The 17,766-nt window shown below is 45.3% G+C and overlaps 1 non-coding gene across 1 annotated transcript; it reads left to right on the top strand.

Annotated features, from left to right (window-relative positions):
• Window positions 1–11,336: 11,336 nt before the first annotated feature.
• On the top strand, window positions 11,337–11,428 carry trnar-ucg (transfer RNA arginine (anticodon UCG)). The gene is given in 2 exon segments: window positions 11,337–11,373; window positions 11,393–11,428. It is a non-coding gene; the product is annotated as a tRNA-Arg (tRNA).
• The last annotated feature ends 6,338 nt before the right edge of the window (window positions 11,429–17,766 follow it).

Here is a 17,766-nt window from a genome sequence, read left to right as displayed (position 1 = left end):
AGATGGTGTACACCCTAGAGTTCTGAAAGGGTGGCTGAAGAGATTGTGGAGGGTGTCAATAATGATGTTTGAAGAATCAATGGATTCTGCCGTGGTTCTGGAACTCCGGAAATTGGGAAATGTCACTCCCACTCTTTCACTCTTCCACTCTTCCACTCTTCCAGAAGGGAAAGCGGTGGAAGAACAGAAATCTTAGGCCAGTTTGTCTGACCTCACTAATTGGGAAGATATTGGAGTCGGTTGTTGAGGATGTTTTTCAGGGTATTTCGAGGCTCGTGACAAAATCGGCCATTCTCAGCATGTTCCCTTCGAGGGAAAATCTTGTCTGACAGGTGTGTTGAAATTCTTTCAATTGATTGAAGTAACAAGTAAGGTAGGTAAAGGAGAATCGTTTGATGATGTGCTTTCAGAGCTGGATTTTCAGAAGGTCCTTGACAAGATGCCTCCCATGGGTCTGCTTAACAGGCTATGGCATGATATTACAGGAACGATTCTTGTGTGGATAATGCAGTGGCTGATTGGCAGGAGGCAAAGAATAGTAATAAGGAGGACCTTTTCTGGTTGGCTGCCATTGACTTGTGGTGTTACACAGGGATCTGTGTTGAGACCACTTCTTTTTATGTTTTATGGTAATGAGTAAGATGGCAGAATCAATAGCTCTTTTGCAACGTTTGCTGATGATACCAAGATAGGTCGAGGGACAGGTAGTTTTGGGGAATAGAGAGCCTAAAAAAGGACTTTGACAGATTAGAGGAATGGGCAAAGATTTGTTAGATGGAACACAGTGTAGAGAACTGCATAGTCATGCACTTTGGGAAAAGAAATAAAAGTGGCAGCTGAAATGCAATGTAGGGACTGCGGGTCTGCAGTCAGGTTCTCTGGTTACCTCGGCATAATGTTGTACGAACATTATTAGCAAAATACTCTGATACAATTCGAGTTTCATTTTGATACAGACAAAAATGCCATTTTGGAACTACAAGTAAAGTACATTTTCACGGTGGTAGAGAAGCACTCAAACACCCCTCACCATCTCTGAAAACTTTTCCGAGCCCTATAGCACTCCTCATTTATGTAAACCACTCCGACTCCTACAGTACTTGCCATCTCTGCAAAACCCTCCACCAACCATGCTGGTATATTCAGCTGACCCGAGAAAGACACTGGCCAGTGGCAGATGGCAGTGTTTATAAAACACCCTCATGCTTTTTGTTTATAAATGTACCGATCAGCATGGTTATCTTGACTAAACCTCCTCCCACCTTGCTTCCTGTAGAAAAGCTATTACGTTTTTATAGTTCCTTCATCCCCGCTACATTTTTTGACACAATGAGGTTTTTCTTTCCAGGTCGTCAGAAATGTCCTCCTGCTTCAAAGATCGCAGTTTCCCTTCCACCACCATTGATGCCGATCTCACACCTGAGACTGACAGATGCAGAATGAAACCCACACTCTCACACTGTTGCAGAGACAGACAGATACAGAATGAAACCAACACTCTCACACTGTAACAGAGACTGACAGATACAGAATGAAACCAACACTCTCACACTGTAGCAGAGTCTGACAGATACGGAATGAAACCCACACTCTCACACTGTACAGAGACTGACAGACAGAATGAAACCCACACTCTCACATTGAGGGAGAAACTGATAAGTCAGTAATGAAATGCATAGACTCACTGTGGAGTTAGAGAGTGTGTGAGAGAGTGAGTGTGTCTGTGCATGTGTGTGTTTGTGGGTGTGTGAGAGTGTATATATGTACACGTGAGTCATGGTCTGGTCCGTGAAATCCGCATTCTGGTTCACGGTCTGGTCAAGTTCCTTATTTCAGGTTTTCAGATTTTCTCCAGTTTCTGTTGAGGCAGCTGATTCTCGTTTCGACTGGCTCATAAATAGATACAGCATTCCCCTGTCTGTATCCCTTCCCTTCACTTTCTGCCTGGAGCCTTGCCTCGCCTGTAACTCTTGCTTTCACTGCTGTCAAATTCAACCACTGGAGCAAGATAAGGAACAGTCTTTCGTCGTTTTGAACTTAATCTGTGTCCACACCTTCGGTTGGTAGGTCCGGCCGTTTGCTGCTAACTAGAATTGGGAACAGTCTTTGTGTCCTCGCCTTCGCTAGGTAGGTCCAGACATCAGCCGCTACCTTGTGTTAGAATCCGTCTCATCATATTCTGTGCATGTCCTGGCCCCATGTCCTGTACCCAAGTAGGGGCCTCAGCTCCGGTTCTGTGTAATGAGTCCCAGCCCTATGTCCTGTTTCCAAGGATGGGTCCGGGCTCTGTGTTCCATGTTCCTGTCTCGCCCTCAACCAAGGCGCTGCATTCCTGTGTCTTCGTCAATCAAGTCAAGGCTTCGGGATCTCGCCCAGTCCTAGCCACGTCCAAGAACCTTGTCCTGTCCAAGCCACGGCTTTCTGTTTTCATTTGTAAATGTGCCTCACCTGGCACAGGAATACCCTGCCCAGCCCGGTGCTTGGGGTCCCTCATTCTGTGGTGGACTTCCCTTGTCCTGTCCAGGAGCCTCACGTCCAGTCTTGTTGCCTCTCCTCGGCGTATAGCCACATGTTGTCCTCGCCTGGTTCTGGAGTCCAAGCCCGAGTCAAGACCCAGGTACTGGGTCCTCGCCTGGTCTGTGGCTTGGAGCCCAGACCCAAGCCTCGAAAATCCCAAGCATCGCCATATTGTCGCCTAGTTCTGGGGTCCGAGCCCAAGTCAAGACCCAGGCTTTGGGTCCCTGTCCGGTATCTGGCTCGGAGTCCTAGTCCAGGTTCCTAATTCCCAGTTCCAAGTTCCTAGTTCCTCGTCCAGGTCCCACTTTCCTACTCTAGTCCTAGCCCAGGTCCGGAATCCTTGTCTTGTCCAGGGCTTGTGTCTAATGTAGCTTTATTTGATGATGTCGCCTGATTTTACAATTCTGCGAAGGGCACTCCAAAGAATATGCCAATGACACGGGCATTTTATGTTAAACAATGATATCAAATCGGAATAGAATCTATACATGGCCGAAAGTATTTTGTTTAATCATGCGTATTTACACCATGAAGAAACCTGTTGATGGCTGTGCTCGTAACCCACAGGACAGCAAGTGACAGACTTATCAGCCCATTAGATTCCTATAGCTAAATGAACACAACAGTGTTTGAGTATCTAACTGTTCCTTAGTCGGATTCAGGAGTGGCTTTGTCTGTCACTTTACCGTTTCTAAGTCCACAGTACGACTAAGAAATTTTATGCATATAAATTTTAAGATACACGAGTTACACATGTACACATGCGCACACACGCAACCACACCTATGCACACATCCACATGCACGTAAATACACTTGAACACACACGCACAAATACACAGACACATATGCACATAAACATACATACACACAGATAATACAGATGGGGAGAAGATATTTCAAGAGATGGAGGGCACCATGGACAGTTCTGGCCTTAGCGAAGATATTGAAAATGAACATTATACTGGGGAGGCTGATCAGAATGACCTAAATACCGATGTTGTCCAGGGCTGATGGAGAACTGGACAGAGAGTCTGTATACACAGCGGGTATGTTTTATATCTGGTGGCACATAGTGGGAAATTACAAAAAGCTGAACGATATTAACTGAAAGTCTGCAGGTGGAGACAGAAAGAGGATTCAAGTGCCCCTGGATCCAGAGCACATTGAGGAGAAACGGATGTCTTTGTAGCTGAAACAGTAGGTGTGTCAAAGTTGCTGAAAATGCTGCAAACATCGATTCCGGATTGCTTGTGGAAAGAGAACCACAGTGAAAGTATCAGGTTGGAAAACGGGAACAGTCATGACTGCTGCCAATACAACTGCCAAAACTGAACCCGCTCATTGTTCTCTTACTGGTCTCATTGCACACTTCGGTCAAATTACACATAGGGATCTGAATGAGGTAATGTCAATAATATTGAAGTGTTCGTGTTACATACCCCTGAATTTACCCCTGAGACACTGCCGGTGATGTAATATGTTTGCTCGGTAACAATGGTGGGAGTTGGGACCTTGTTACTGGAGATTGATTCCCTGTATAAAGCATAGCCTGTTGCAGCCCAGAATGTCTTGCCAAGCTGTGGAATTCAGAGCAGCAGCGTTCTTTGTGTCACTCAGGTGGAATGTCCAGTAATCTGGCGGATTGAAGACATTTACTACCCTCTTATTTCAGCCGTTGGAATTCCCGGTAAGCCGCTGTCACACCTGCAAACGGCAGAAACTGAGTTAATTCCGACGTTCTGAAGTGTTTCTCTCGCTACCTGTTTCCACAGCCACCTGTCTAATTCCGTGACTACTCAATAATTTCTCTGTTTCCCTCCTTTTCACTTGCAGTTTAATTGGTTGTGATTGTTATCCTGTTCCGAGGAAAGTGCGGTCTCTCCAAATGTATCACTTGCTACCTGCTGGGAATGGCAGTGGCCGATTATCTCTGATTTATAATTTAATCGTTATCTCTGACCCTCTGCTGAAGTGGACTGTTTACATATGCTTTAAGTCTTCCTTCCGCTATAGGACTCCCGTTTTCAGGGTCGTTTATTGCCTGCTTTTAGCAAGCACCGGGCTATCAAGGCAGTGGGTGTTCTGGGCTGTTTACAAATTGTCCCTTTTTACTTTACATTTGAGCTTTTGATGATAATTAATGGAGTTTGCTAAGGCTGTGCGAGCAAAGCGAGCTTCCATACGTCGCCTTCGTGGATCGCATTTCACATGTTTCTTCGCATTTTTATACCTTGTCTCCCGTTTGTTCTGATTTTATTGGTCAATGCTATGACAGTTAGATGGATTTTTTTCGCCAATGAAGTCCGAATGGATCTCCGGGTCCGCAGCAACGGAAAGAATGACAAGGACCCGGAGATGGAGAACCGAAGGAAATCGGTCGTTATACTATTGAGTATAACTTGTAGTTTTGTATTTCTGTGGTTAACACGACTGGTATTTGATATCTACCGACGGGTTGCAAACATGACCCTTTATTTGGGCATGAATCCGATTAATATTGTGGACTCCACAGCGATGATGCTGTAGATCCTCAGCTCCTGCAGCAACACATGTATTTACGTCGTGTCTCAGAGCAAGTTCGAGAACAACTGAAGAACGCGGTGAAATACCCCCTGAAACTGTTAACGAATTTCATTAGAGCGACCGTTCGTCTCTACAGTGGAATGACATCACTCACCATTCTCCTCCGTAAGGTATCCGCTTGCCGATATGTAGAACCACGGTTAACAATTAAGCGCTCTGAAATACGCATGCATTTCCTGGTGATATATTTCACTCGGCGACTACCCTGTACAGGTGAAATGCGTCCTTCATCAGATATGCAATATGAAAGCATCAGCTAAGTTGTAATTCACCCCGATGAACGCTCTGTAGAAGACGGGAACTGTCGGGGACGGTTCACTCATGCCCCGCCCATTTTATCTTCATTCTCTTTGTTCGGTCTCATCCTTCGTCCTGATGATGCTCACGGAGTTCTACTCCAGGCTGGTCCAGTCAGTGGGGATCATCTTCCTTTTCAATATCCTCCCCACTGTTTCTCATTTTCCTATTCAGTGATGCTCTCGATGTTTTGCTCTCAATCTCTCAGTTGATCCCCTCGATTCCAGCGTAAACTCCACACTGCCTGTATCCGAATTTTGAATGATGAGCTGCAGCATGAGGAATCATTATCGGACCTTCAAACAACGGAGTCATATGTGTTTTGTTTTCTTTTTCAACATTCTCTCCATCTCCGGACTGCTCTCTCTTTGTCCTTTCATATCTCCGTCTTTTCTTTGTTCACCTCCCAAGACCCCGTGACAATCTGCTTCCTTACTTCTCCCTCTGTTGTCTGTTTCTCTCTGTCCACACGCCTGGTCCCCTGCTGAACATCTCATTGCAGTATGTAGGAATATATAATTACACTGATAATAAATGTGCGTTGAACTTTAAAGAACCAAAGCAACAGGAAAATGTATTTGATATTTTTTCTCTCTGTGGAAATAACTGGATCTATCTGGGTATGTAATTGATTTTTGAAAAAAAAAAATACCGGGAATCCTAATAAAAACGAGTCAGCTGTAATTACCTTTCATCATGGGGGAAAAGAAAGACAATACCTCTTGTCTGCTGATTGGAGGACTCTATCTTTTGCATTGATCATCTGATGAGGCAAGCCACACATAGAAATATCGCAGAATTGCTTTAAATTGTGCTCTACTACTCTCTGCGGAACATTACTCAGTTTGTAGAATTTCCTGTTCCGTCCAACTGAGGTCCCGTCTTCCACTCAATCCGAGTCTTACAACATCACTGAAGTAAGAGTTGAGATGACAGATAACTTTTTGAGCACTTGCTGCTCCTCCACCTGTCTACGTATAGTCCGCAGTCTTGCAGGAAGAGACATCAATTTCATCATGATAAAATGATGCTGTCCCAACCCATCAGTGTGGAACACTACTAGTCACCGGTAGACAGTCAGAAATTCATCACTTTGGTCCCACATTTTCCCTACTATCAATCAGTCAATACTCTATGCATGCTGCGCGGATTCATGTGTGGAATCTTGTCAAATTTCTTCTGAAAATTGAAGTGTACAACATCCACTGATTTTAATTTGTCCATCCTGCTTGTTATTTCCTCAAAGAATTCCAATGGGTTTCCCTTACCCTTAATCCTGTGCATGTCTGCCCTCGCTCCCTGTATATCTGGAATATGGATCTGAGCAATTGGAAATGTAAGGACAATATAAAGGGCTGGGGAATATTTAGTTCTAAATGGTTTTGAAGTTAATTGGTTGAAGCGACTATTTCTATGGTGTGTCTCCCTCTGCTCCTCTCAAAATCTAACCTGCTGTGTCCTCTGGTGTTCTGTCTAGTTCAACTAGATAACCTCTGATTCTATAATCTTTAACCATTTGTGATAGGACAGCACCTTTGATCCAGGAATTCGCTAAGGTCATATCTTCTGGAATGTCATCGTGAACGTATTCTCTCTGAAGTAAGGGATTCAGAGCCGTACATAATTCTCGAGGTGTGGCTGTGCTAATATTCTGCGCAACTTTATTTCCAAACTCCAGCAGTGTTGTAATAAATACAATTGTACCATTTGCTGCCTTCTCTGCTGGATGCACCATCAAACTATTCTATATCTCACACGCAAGTACATCTCGATCGCTTTGAACTTCACACACGTAACCTTCTCTACTTGATTCCTCTTCCCTCACATTTTCCATCACTAACCTCCATCTACAGACTTTTCATTTGCTCTTTCTATCTATCAGTAAGGAAGTACACATTTGTGAATTAAATCCGGCCCTCTCACCTCCTTGCGTTGTCAGAAAACTTGGAAACACCCTCTAAGTCATGCTTACATTTTGAAATACAGACGATGTCCGTTTCGGGTACTGGCCGAATCGAAGCGACGAAACCCGAGCCCGAGACTGTATGGAAGTATCAGCGAGCGAGGAATGACACAAGGTTTTGACGATTGAAGAAACCGGACAGATCGAAATGGCCCGTTGTCGGAGTCGCAGACGAGGGATTGTCCGGCTCTGCCCGCTTCTCCGCGGGCTGAGCTCGTCTCTTTGCTGGCCTGAGACTGTGACCTGCAACTGGTGGATTCTCGCCTTGCTGCAGTGATGCCTGACTTTGTGACCTTCAGTTGTGAATACTGTTTCCGTGCTTTTATTTTGTACAATATATTTCTCTCTCTCTGTGCAAACTGGGTGCTCGTCAGTCCTCTTTTGATTTAATGAGTTTTATTGGGTTTCTTTGCTTCGGGGCTGCCTGCACGGAGACGAACCCAAGGGTGTATACAGTTTGCACACTTCAATAATAAATGAAGAGTCAGATGCAGAGAGAGTGAAAAAGCCAAACGAATCGCTATTGTACGTTTTGTCGACATTCACGCCAATCGTTCAGTCCCAAGATATTGTGGTGGCATTAGCAGTGATCCTTCCAGAAACACAATATTTTGTAACAGTTTGGACAAATGGAAACGTGTTTCACTCTTTAAGAAGGGGAGGGAGAAGCCAAAAAAAGAACGTTAGCTGGACATCAGTGTTTGGGGCGATGTTACATTATTAGGGATGGAGTGTCGCGATACTTGGAGGCACATAATAAAACAGACCAAAGACAGCATGGTTTTCACAAGGTGTAATCTAGCTTGATTAATTGTTTGGAATTCACTGAGCAAATATCAGGCAGAATAAAGAAAGGAGAGACACTGAATGTCGCTTACTTGCAGAACTCGTTGACAAAGCGCCTGGCTTGGGTCTGCTTTAAAAAATATAAAAGCCCTTCATAACACAGACGAGGTGCCGCCATATCTAGACGAATAGCTGACCGGGTGGAGGTAAACAGTGAGAAAAAAGGGGGACTTTCTTTCTGGTCAGCTGATGGTGACTGGTTAGAATAAGGGCCGCATCCATGCACATTATATGACAGTGAATCAGGATAATGAAACTGGTGGTTTTGTGGCCAAATTTGTAGACAATCCAAATATTGGTTGAATGGTGGGTAGTCTTGAGGAAACAGAAAATTTTCAGAAGACCTTGGACAGGTCAAGAAAATGGACAATCGAGCGGCAGATGGACAATTGTCATTGTCGTAGGTCGCATCTAGAGTTTATATTTGGCGGACAATTTCACTCTACACCGCTCTGACATATTGGGAAGTCATGTACGTGGCAGGATACAGCGGTGATTTGTCGTTGCCTTCTGCCGGGTGAGTTGAAAGAGTTGACCACCTCTTGCAGTGGATGACCAGGACGTCTAAGTGCCTTGTCGTGCTCTAAGCAATCCACCAACGCCTACTGGTCTGCCTTCTTGACTGCTGGACCATTAATTGGTCTCTTCCGCTCTATCTGCCAGGGCTAGACTTCACCCGCTGGGACTGATAGATCCCCTACTTCACTAAGGGTCGAAAAGGATACGACCCCCCCCCCCCAACCAGAGGCACAACATACACCCCAGATGGAATGTATTGCAGGGAATTGTCTATTCGGGACAAAATCGGAAAATAAGAGCCCTAACAGGACTTCAGAAACTTAGTGCGGGATTCTTTGTAGTTGCCAGTTTGAGATGGTAGTAAGGGACGCAAATGCAATGTCCACATTTATTTCGAGAGAACTAGAAAGTAAAAACAAATGTGTAATGCTGAACCTTTATAAAGTTTTAATGTGATTGTGGTTGGAATATGGTGTACGTTTTGGGTCCCTTATGTAAAAAGGATGTGCCGGTTTTGGAGCGAGTCCAAAAGACGGTCACAAGAATGATGCCTGGAGGAAAATAGTTACGGATGAGGAATATTTTAGGACCCTGCGCCTTGGTCGCTGGAACTTGGAAGAATGAGACCGGGATCTCAATGAAATCAAGCGAATATTGTCAGGCTAAGATAGAATGGAGATGGAAAGGATTTTGATGTAGTGCTAGAATCGATGGTCAGCGGGTACACCCTCAGATACGGACGTCCCTTTAGAAAAGGGACGAGAAAAAATTTCTGTATCCAGAAAGTTATAGATTTGTGGAATTTATTGCCACGGATAGCCCTGAAGATCAAGTAATTGGGTACATTTAAGGCGGCGGTTGAAGAGGTGGACAGGTATTAAGGGTGTCAAATGTGAAGAGGGAAAGGCAGGGGAATGGAGTTGAAAGGAACAATATGTATTACCATAATAATGTAAGAGCAGAATTAGGCCATCTGGCCCATCGGGTCTGCTCCGCTATTCAATCATAGCTGATCCTTTTTTATTCTCTCCTCATGAAATCCTGTTCCCAGCCCTCTCCCCGTACCCTTTGGAGGCATGTTCAATTAAAAACCCACCAACCTCTGCCTTAAAAACACCCAACGACCTGGCCTCCACAAATAGACGTGGCAATAAATTCCACAAATTCACTACCGTTTGGCTAAAGAGATTTCTCTCTATCTCTGTTTTGAAAGGGCGCGCCTCTATCCTGACGCTGTGCCATCTTGTCCTCTACTCTCCCAATATGGGAATCCCCCCTTTCCACATCTACTCTGTCTGGTCATTTCAACATTCGGCTAATTTCAATGAGAACCCCCTCTCAGCCTTCTGAATTCCAGCGAGTACAGTCCCAGAGCCATCAAATATCTTTGTGAACGTGCTCCAGACTCTCTCCAATCCTGGCACGTGTTTTCTCAGATGAAGGACCCAGCACTGTTCACAATACTCAAGGAGAGGTCTCAGCCGTGATGAAATGGCGGAGAAACATCAATGAAAAGAATAGCCTAATTCTGTTTCTATATCTTGTGGCATTGAGGGCAAATTTCGTGATAAATTAAAGCTGGATATTGCTTGTCATGATTCACATAACAAACCATCTGGCGTCCCTGTGACAAAATTTGGAGGCCTGGATGCTTTAAACTGACAGTTCTAAAGGTGTTTTTTTTTCAGATTACCATGTCACGACGAGGATGGGATTCGAAGCCACGCGTGCAGAGCAGTCCATCGCCTTAACCTCTCGGCGAACTTCTGAATTTTTCACAGCGTTTAAAACTTCTCCCTAAGCTCCACAGATTTCTGTTTAGATTCTCTGCCGATTTACTTTGCTCGCCGTGCTTACCAGAAATCACGGACGTGGATAAGGAAGGTTTAGAGAGATTTGTTCCAACCACAGGAAACATGGAAATACGTATTTTATGCACTTTTCTTAGGTATAAATAGGCATTCTATTCCGTGCTCTGTACCTCGGAGAAACTGTGAATGTTTTGAGTTGTAAAATGAGATAAACCTATGTTGAATTAAATAAAATTTCAATCGCTTTGTTCCCATATTGCTCGATTTCAATTCGACAGATATAGGAATATGCCATCTGGTTCGAGAAAGACGATGTTGGACAAATGCAATAATCCGATAGTTATCACATTCGGACGCGTTGTAGGGCAAGTCCGGATGTGCGCAGCCGCAGATCCGAACAACCGAACGCTTACCCGACACAAACACATGGCTGCTCGGTTCTGGAATACCAACCTAATGGCTGAAGTATCTAAAGGAGTTCGTGTTCACACTATCAGTAATGTATTGAAAATGGTGGGCCATTGTCACTGATTCCAATCGCAGAATATAACGCTGCTGCAAAAGACAGTGTCAGGTGCCTTTGAGAATTCCTTCCTGTGCGACAGAAACAGAATATTGAACAGCCCAAAGCAGGAATGCATGGAAAGATATTGACGGAACAATGATTGGATGTTCACCAGGGATGAAATCACTGCTTGCGAGTACTTTTAGGGCGGTGATTTTACAGTTTACAGGTGGAAACTCCTTGCAGCATTCCGCATGTTCTCCATTTTCCCATTGGCCTTTCTCATAGAATACGGCCGTGTGGCCTAATGGATAAGGCGTCTGACTTCGGTCCTTGATTGGTGGAAGTAATCAGAAGATTGCAGGTTCGAGTACTGCCACGGTCGTTTTCACATACTGGCGGATTCGGTTCTATTCTGTCTCACACTCCCTGCAGCATGGTTGTCTCAGTTCCGTGTTGGGATTAATCGCAGTACTCCACGCTCGGGGACAACTTTGTCCACAGCATCTAAAATTATGTGTATATTCCGTGTAGTATTTCTGCAGACACTTTAACAAACTTTTGTTTCGAATTTCTCAGACGTTCAAGAGGAGCTGCTGCTGCGAAGGTTAAGTTTATTTCACTTCCAGCTCTGTCTCCGAGCACAACTTATCGGCAAGAATTCACCACCCAGCACTGACAGTACATTCTCTTGTCTCCAAACCTCTTCTTCTCCTCTTCTTCGACGCAATGCACTGGTTCTCTGCCTGCTCTGGGATATCCTCATCACTAATTCCCAACTAGACATCAACCGCCTCAACATCAGGAATACTCACTTCTCCTCGCACCTTACCCTCACTGAATGCACTGCCCTCCCAAATCTTAAACCCCATCCCCAAACTTACCATCAATCAAGCAGACAAAGTGCTGCTGTTGTGGAGTGGCGGACTGATCAATACCTTGCTGAGACAAGGCGTTAACTCTCATAACTACACTTTGAATAATCCCGACTCCGGACGATCGGAGAACTGTCTCCGACATTATCATTGACATCATCAACTCTGGCGAACCTCTATTCACTGTTGAAAACTCATGGTTCCATTGCTCTGAACTGCTCGGTTCTACCTCCTACACGATTCCCAAGTCTGAATGTCCTGATAGGTCTATAGACTCGGCTTGCTTCTTCCCCACTAATACTGTAATCTCATAGGTCCAATCCAGCCTATGCCCCATGCTTCAGTCCCTTCCCACATGCATTCGTGTACCTTCCTGTGCTCTTGATCAACTCACTAAAATTCAATACCCCGGCCCTGACCGTCTCATTTTCCCCATGGATGACCCGTCCTCAATCAAAAGGGCATTAAAACTCTCCACAGTTCTCAAGGAAAGAACCAACCCAGTTCCCCTCCATCTTACCATCCTCCGTCTGGCAGAACCAGTCCTCACCAGAACAGTTTCTCCTTCGGATCCTTCCACTTAATCCAAATTAAATGAGTAGCCGTGGACACTGGCATAAGTCCCAGATATGTCTCCCGTTTCGTTAGCTAAGTAAAACAATCCATGTAACAAACTTTCCCCGGTAACGCACCCCAACGCTTCCACCGCTACGTAGATGAAAGTATACTGCCGTTTCATGAGCTCCACAATTTCATCAACTTTGCCTCCAACTTCCACCCTGCCCTGAAGTGACTCACTCAATGCAAGCAGAACAAAAGAAGGCGGCACGAGAGGTCCATGTGCCGGTCCTCATCAGAGGATCAGAGAGGGAGAGCAACTTTACATTCCTGGGTGTTCCTATTTCAGTGGATCGGTCCTGTACCCGTCACAAGTGCCATTGTAAAGAAAGCACGGCAGCGCCTCTCGTTTCTTAGGAGTCTACAGAGGTCGGTATGACATCTAAAACCTTGACAATCTCTGTAGATGTGTGACACAGAGTACATCGACTGGCTGCCTCAAGGCTCGGTATGGGAACATCAATGTCATTGAACGCAAGTTTCTACAGAATGTGACGAGTTCGGCCCAGTACATGTCCGGTAAAGCTCTCCCACTATTCAACACATCGCTCTTTGAGGACTTTGCCATTGTTTATTTGGTGGGCAGTGGGCGCAAATGCTTGCTGCTGAAACGTTTGGGGGCGGGGAGTTTGATGCCTTTGCTGTTGCTTGTGCTGCATTATTATTCACCTCAGCCCCCATGTCCCTGCCTTCTGCCCGTGACCTTTGACGCCCTGACTGAGCATAAACCTATCAAATTTTGCTTTATGAAACCCCAATTGATCCGCCTTTATCGCTGTCCATAGGAATGATTTCGCTACATTCAGCAGTCTGATTGCATAATTCTTTGCTCATCGTTCTTCTAAAGGGGCGCCCTTGTATTCTGAGGCAGTGCCGTCTGGTCCTAGTCTCCACCCAGTAGGCGAATTATTCCCACCACATCCACACTCTCGGCGTCTATCAGTATTCGATAGCTGCCAATAAAATGCACCGTCATTAATCAAATGCTTCTCACACGTAAACACTCTTCAATGGCGACGGGAGAGGTTTGGCCAAGGAAGTGAAGACATTGCTGAGCTTCTGGACAGGATATCTGTGTTTTCCCTGGCCACGGAAGTAGAACTAGAAGATTAGAACATGGGAAATGTTATTCGTTTGTTGAAGCAAGATAATAGGGATACTCGTTGGAAGTTTTCACCAGTGAGTCGTTCACCATTATTGTAGAGGATTATTGAAGATGGAATTTATGAGTACTTGGAGAAACGTAGTCTGGCTACGGATAGACAACATGGCTCTTTGAAAGGTATGTTGTCCTATATGAGCCAGATTGAATTATTTGTAAAAGTGAAAATAAAACAAACAGAAGAAACTGAACAGTCGATACAGGTGTACTAATTCACAGTCAGGGGGCATGGGATCTAGGTAATCCTGCGTTGAATCAGAATTGGCTTCCTAACAGAAGGCAGGTGATGTAGTAGATTGACTGAATACTGGCTGGAAGACAGTGGGCAGCAGCGTCCCGCTAGGAGGGTGGAAATTTTGGGACATTTTACAACTGTCGGACTCTGCAGTTACAGTGTTCCGAGAAATAGGGCTGAGGGAAATAATCGATTTGATGTGAACACACAGCAGCAGCTGGATAATTAATGGAATTAGGGCTGATGACGTAAGCAAATCACTGAGCTATTGACTGCACCACCACGTTATCTGAACTGACCTGTCATTTACATATTACAGGGCAGATGCTACAATGATAAAACAACCTTTTCCAATGGAGACCTACAACTTAAAACCAGCAATTAAAAGTGTTCAGAGCAGCTTCTGGTGCTCATTAAAGTAACCAGCCTTCCAAAATGAAAATTCCGAATACCCAATACCTCTGAATCGTGGTTTTATCGTATCGGGTGTAGATACGCTCTTATTTCGATCCATTTAATCCTGAATCCACATGGCCGGTGTGAAATCCATGTCTCACTCTGAAATTAATAACAAACGAAACATACAAAACTACACAAACTAAAAACATAGCGAGGGTAAAGGAAACACCAACGCTCCCACTTGTCTTCCATCTCCCACCCTCCATCCTCTTCACATTCCATAGGGGTTGTATTTATTGTATCCTGAGCAGCTGCATCAGTGCCTGGTTCGGAAATGGCACCATCTCGGATCGCAAGACCCTACAGCGGATAGTGAGGTCAGCTGAGAAGATCAGTGGGGTCACTATTCCCGCCATCACGGACATTTACACTACACTCTGCATCCGCAAAAGAAAGAGCATTATGAAGGACCCCATGTTCCCCCATACAATCTCTTCTCCTTCCTGCCACCTGGGAAAAGGCGCTGAAGCATTCGGGCTCTCACGAACAGACTATATAACAGTTTCTTCCCCCAAGCTATCAGACTCCTCAGTACCCAGAGCCTGGACTGACAACTTGCCCCATTGTCCTGTTTATTATTTATTGTAATGACAGCACTGTTTTTGTGCAATTTATGCAGTCCTGTGTAGGTCTGTAGTCCAGCGTAGCTTTCTCCATGTTGTTTTTTTATTCACGTAGTTCAGCCTAGTTTTTGTACTGTGTCAAATAACACCATGGTCCTGAAAAATGTTGTCTCATTTTTACTATGTACTTTACCAGCAGTTATGGTTGAAATGACAATAAAAGTGACTTGACTTGACTTGATTTTCAAAATAACGCAGAAAACGACAATAGACAGCAGGTGCAGGCGCAGGCCATTCGGCCCTTCTAGCCAGCACTGCCATTCACTTTGATCATGGCTGATCATACACAATCGATACCCCTTTCCTGCCCTCTCCCCATATCCCTTGAACCCACTATCCATAAGAGTTCTATCTAACTCTCTCTTGAAAGCATCCAGAGACTTGGCCTCCACTGCCTTCTGGGGCACAGCATTCCACATACCCACCACTCTCTGGGTGAAAAAACTTTTCCACATCTCTGTTCTAAATGGCCTACCCCTTATTCTTAAACTGTGGCCTCTAGTTCTGGACTCACCCATCAGCAGGAACATGCTTCCTGCCTCCTGTGTGTCCAATCCCTTAATAATCTTATACGTTTTAGTCAGATCTCCTCTCATTCTTCTACATTCCAGTGTATACAATCACAGTGGCACCAATCATTCAACATATGACAGTCCCGCCATTCCAGGAATTAACCTTGTGAATCAACGCTGCACTCCCTCAATAGCAAGAATGTCCTTCCTCAAATGTGGAGACCAAAACTGCACACAATACTCCAGGTGGGGTCTCACCAGGGCCCTGTACAGCTACAGAAGGAACTCTTTACTCCTATATTCAATTCCCCTTGTTATAAAGGCGAGCATGCCATTAGCTTTCTTCACTACCTGCATGCTTGCTTTCATCGACTGATGTACAAGAACACCTAGATCTCGTTGTACTTCCCCTTTTCCTGACGACTCCATTTAAATAGTAATCTGCCTTCCTGTACTTGCCACCAAAGTGGATAACTTCACATTCATCCATATTAAACTGCATTTGCCATACATTCTCCCACTTACCTAGCCTGTCCAAGTCACCCTGCATTCTCATAACATCCTCCTGACACTTCACACTGCCACCCAGCTTTATATCATCGGCAAATTTGCTAATGTTACTGTAATCCCTTCATCTAAATCATTAATGTGTATTGTAAACAGCTGCCGTCCGAGCACCGAACCTTGTGGTATCCCACTGTTCAAAGCCTGCCATTCCGAAAGGATGAGTGAAATGGAATTGGAAGCACGTCTCCTGCTCCCTGCCCGTGCTGCCCAGCAAACTTTGGAATCCCCAACACTTGCTGGTGTCCGGAATTCACTGTGAAAACAGGATATAAATACATAATTAGTGCCATATTGATTTTATGTTCGTCCAACTAAAAACAATGCATCTGTCTTTGCAAGCAGTCATTCCTCACTTTTTTTGGCAGAACAGATTAGAGCGAATGGCTCATGCACTGTGCTTTGTACTGTGTGTGGAATTTGAGAAATCTGGGAGATCTTCAGTTTCGCAAAGAAACACATTTGCGCCATGTACACCTAGCAGCGCCTCCCGAGAGAAGGTGTTGAACTGGAGCTGGAACTCGATGGCCTTCGACTCGCGCGGGATACTGAGGCGGCGATAGACAGGAGATAAGGGTGGCAATGACCCCTAGGCTGCAGGAGACAGTTAACTGGGTTGCCGTCAGCAGAAGGGGCGGACAAGCACAGTCACTGTGGCCGTACCCCTCATTAATACGTACACGACTTTAGATACTAGTGAAGGCGACGATCTACCCGGTGGAAGACAGAGTGAACGGCTCTCTGGCCCTGAGTCTGGTGCTGCGGCTCAGAAGAGCAGAGCGATGAAGACAATTGCAGTGTTGATAGGAGAATCCTTAGTCGGAGGAACAGCGACGAAGCTCTGTGGGCGCGAACAAGTGATCCACATGGAACGCTGGAGGACGGAGAATGGTGGTGACGAGGGGAGTGGTTGGTTCTTGAGAAAAAATTGGAGAGTTTTAAGGCCCTTTAGATTTGGTACTGGACATCCATAGAGAAAATAAGACTGTCAGGGGCAAGGAATTGAAAGTGGGTGATTTGATCGAGGTCAGGTGAAAGGTGGCAAATGCAGGTGGTAAGGGACTGTAGTTTGGGGCATAGGATGGACTGAAGCTATGAGAACACTGGATCAGTGGGGCCGGAGCAAGCAGGGACAATGGGCCTACCCGGACAATCAGACTCTTGAATCGAGTAGGAGGTAGAAGCGAGCGGTTTAGGACACAGTGAGTGGAGGTTCTCCAGAGCTGATAATGTCGGAGAAAGTTCGCTTATGGCCCGGAGTCGATCTTCTTCAATAGGATATCTCTCAGAGTTACCACCTGGTCTCAGGAAGGTAGGGGGTTATTCCGCCACTCAACAACAATTACTTTGTCAGCGGATTCGATGGTAACTTTGGGATTGCTGTTGAGAGAATGGAGGGGCAGTGCATTCACAGCGGTAAGGTTCGAGGAGTGAGGAGGATTCCGGATGTTGAGGCGTTTGATATCTAGTCGGCAATTAGTGATGAACGGATCCGGATCAAGCAGTGAACCAGCACGCTGTGTCCGAGAAGAGGAGGAGGGTTGCAGACAGGAGAATTTACCGTCGGTGCTGGGTGGGGTATTCTCACCGAAAAGGTGTGCTCGGAGACGGAGTTGAATTTCCCCTTCCCAGCAGCAGCTTCTCTCGAACGTCTGAGAAGCTCCAGCGAGACACA

Source organism: Hypanus sabinus, chromosome 18 (assembly GCF_030144855.1).
Source record: "Hypanus sabinus isolate sHypSab1 chromosome 18, sHypSab1.hap1, whole genome shotgun sequence".
Lineage (NCBI taxonomy): Eukaryota > Metazoa > Chordata > Chondrichthyes > Myliobatiformes > Dasyatidae > Hypanus > Hypanus sabinus.
This window is presented reverse-complemented; position numbering and strand designations above follow the sequence as displayed.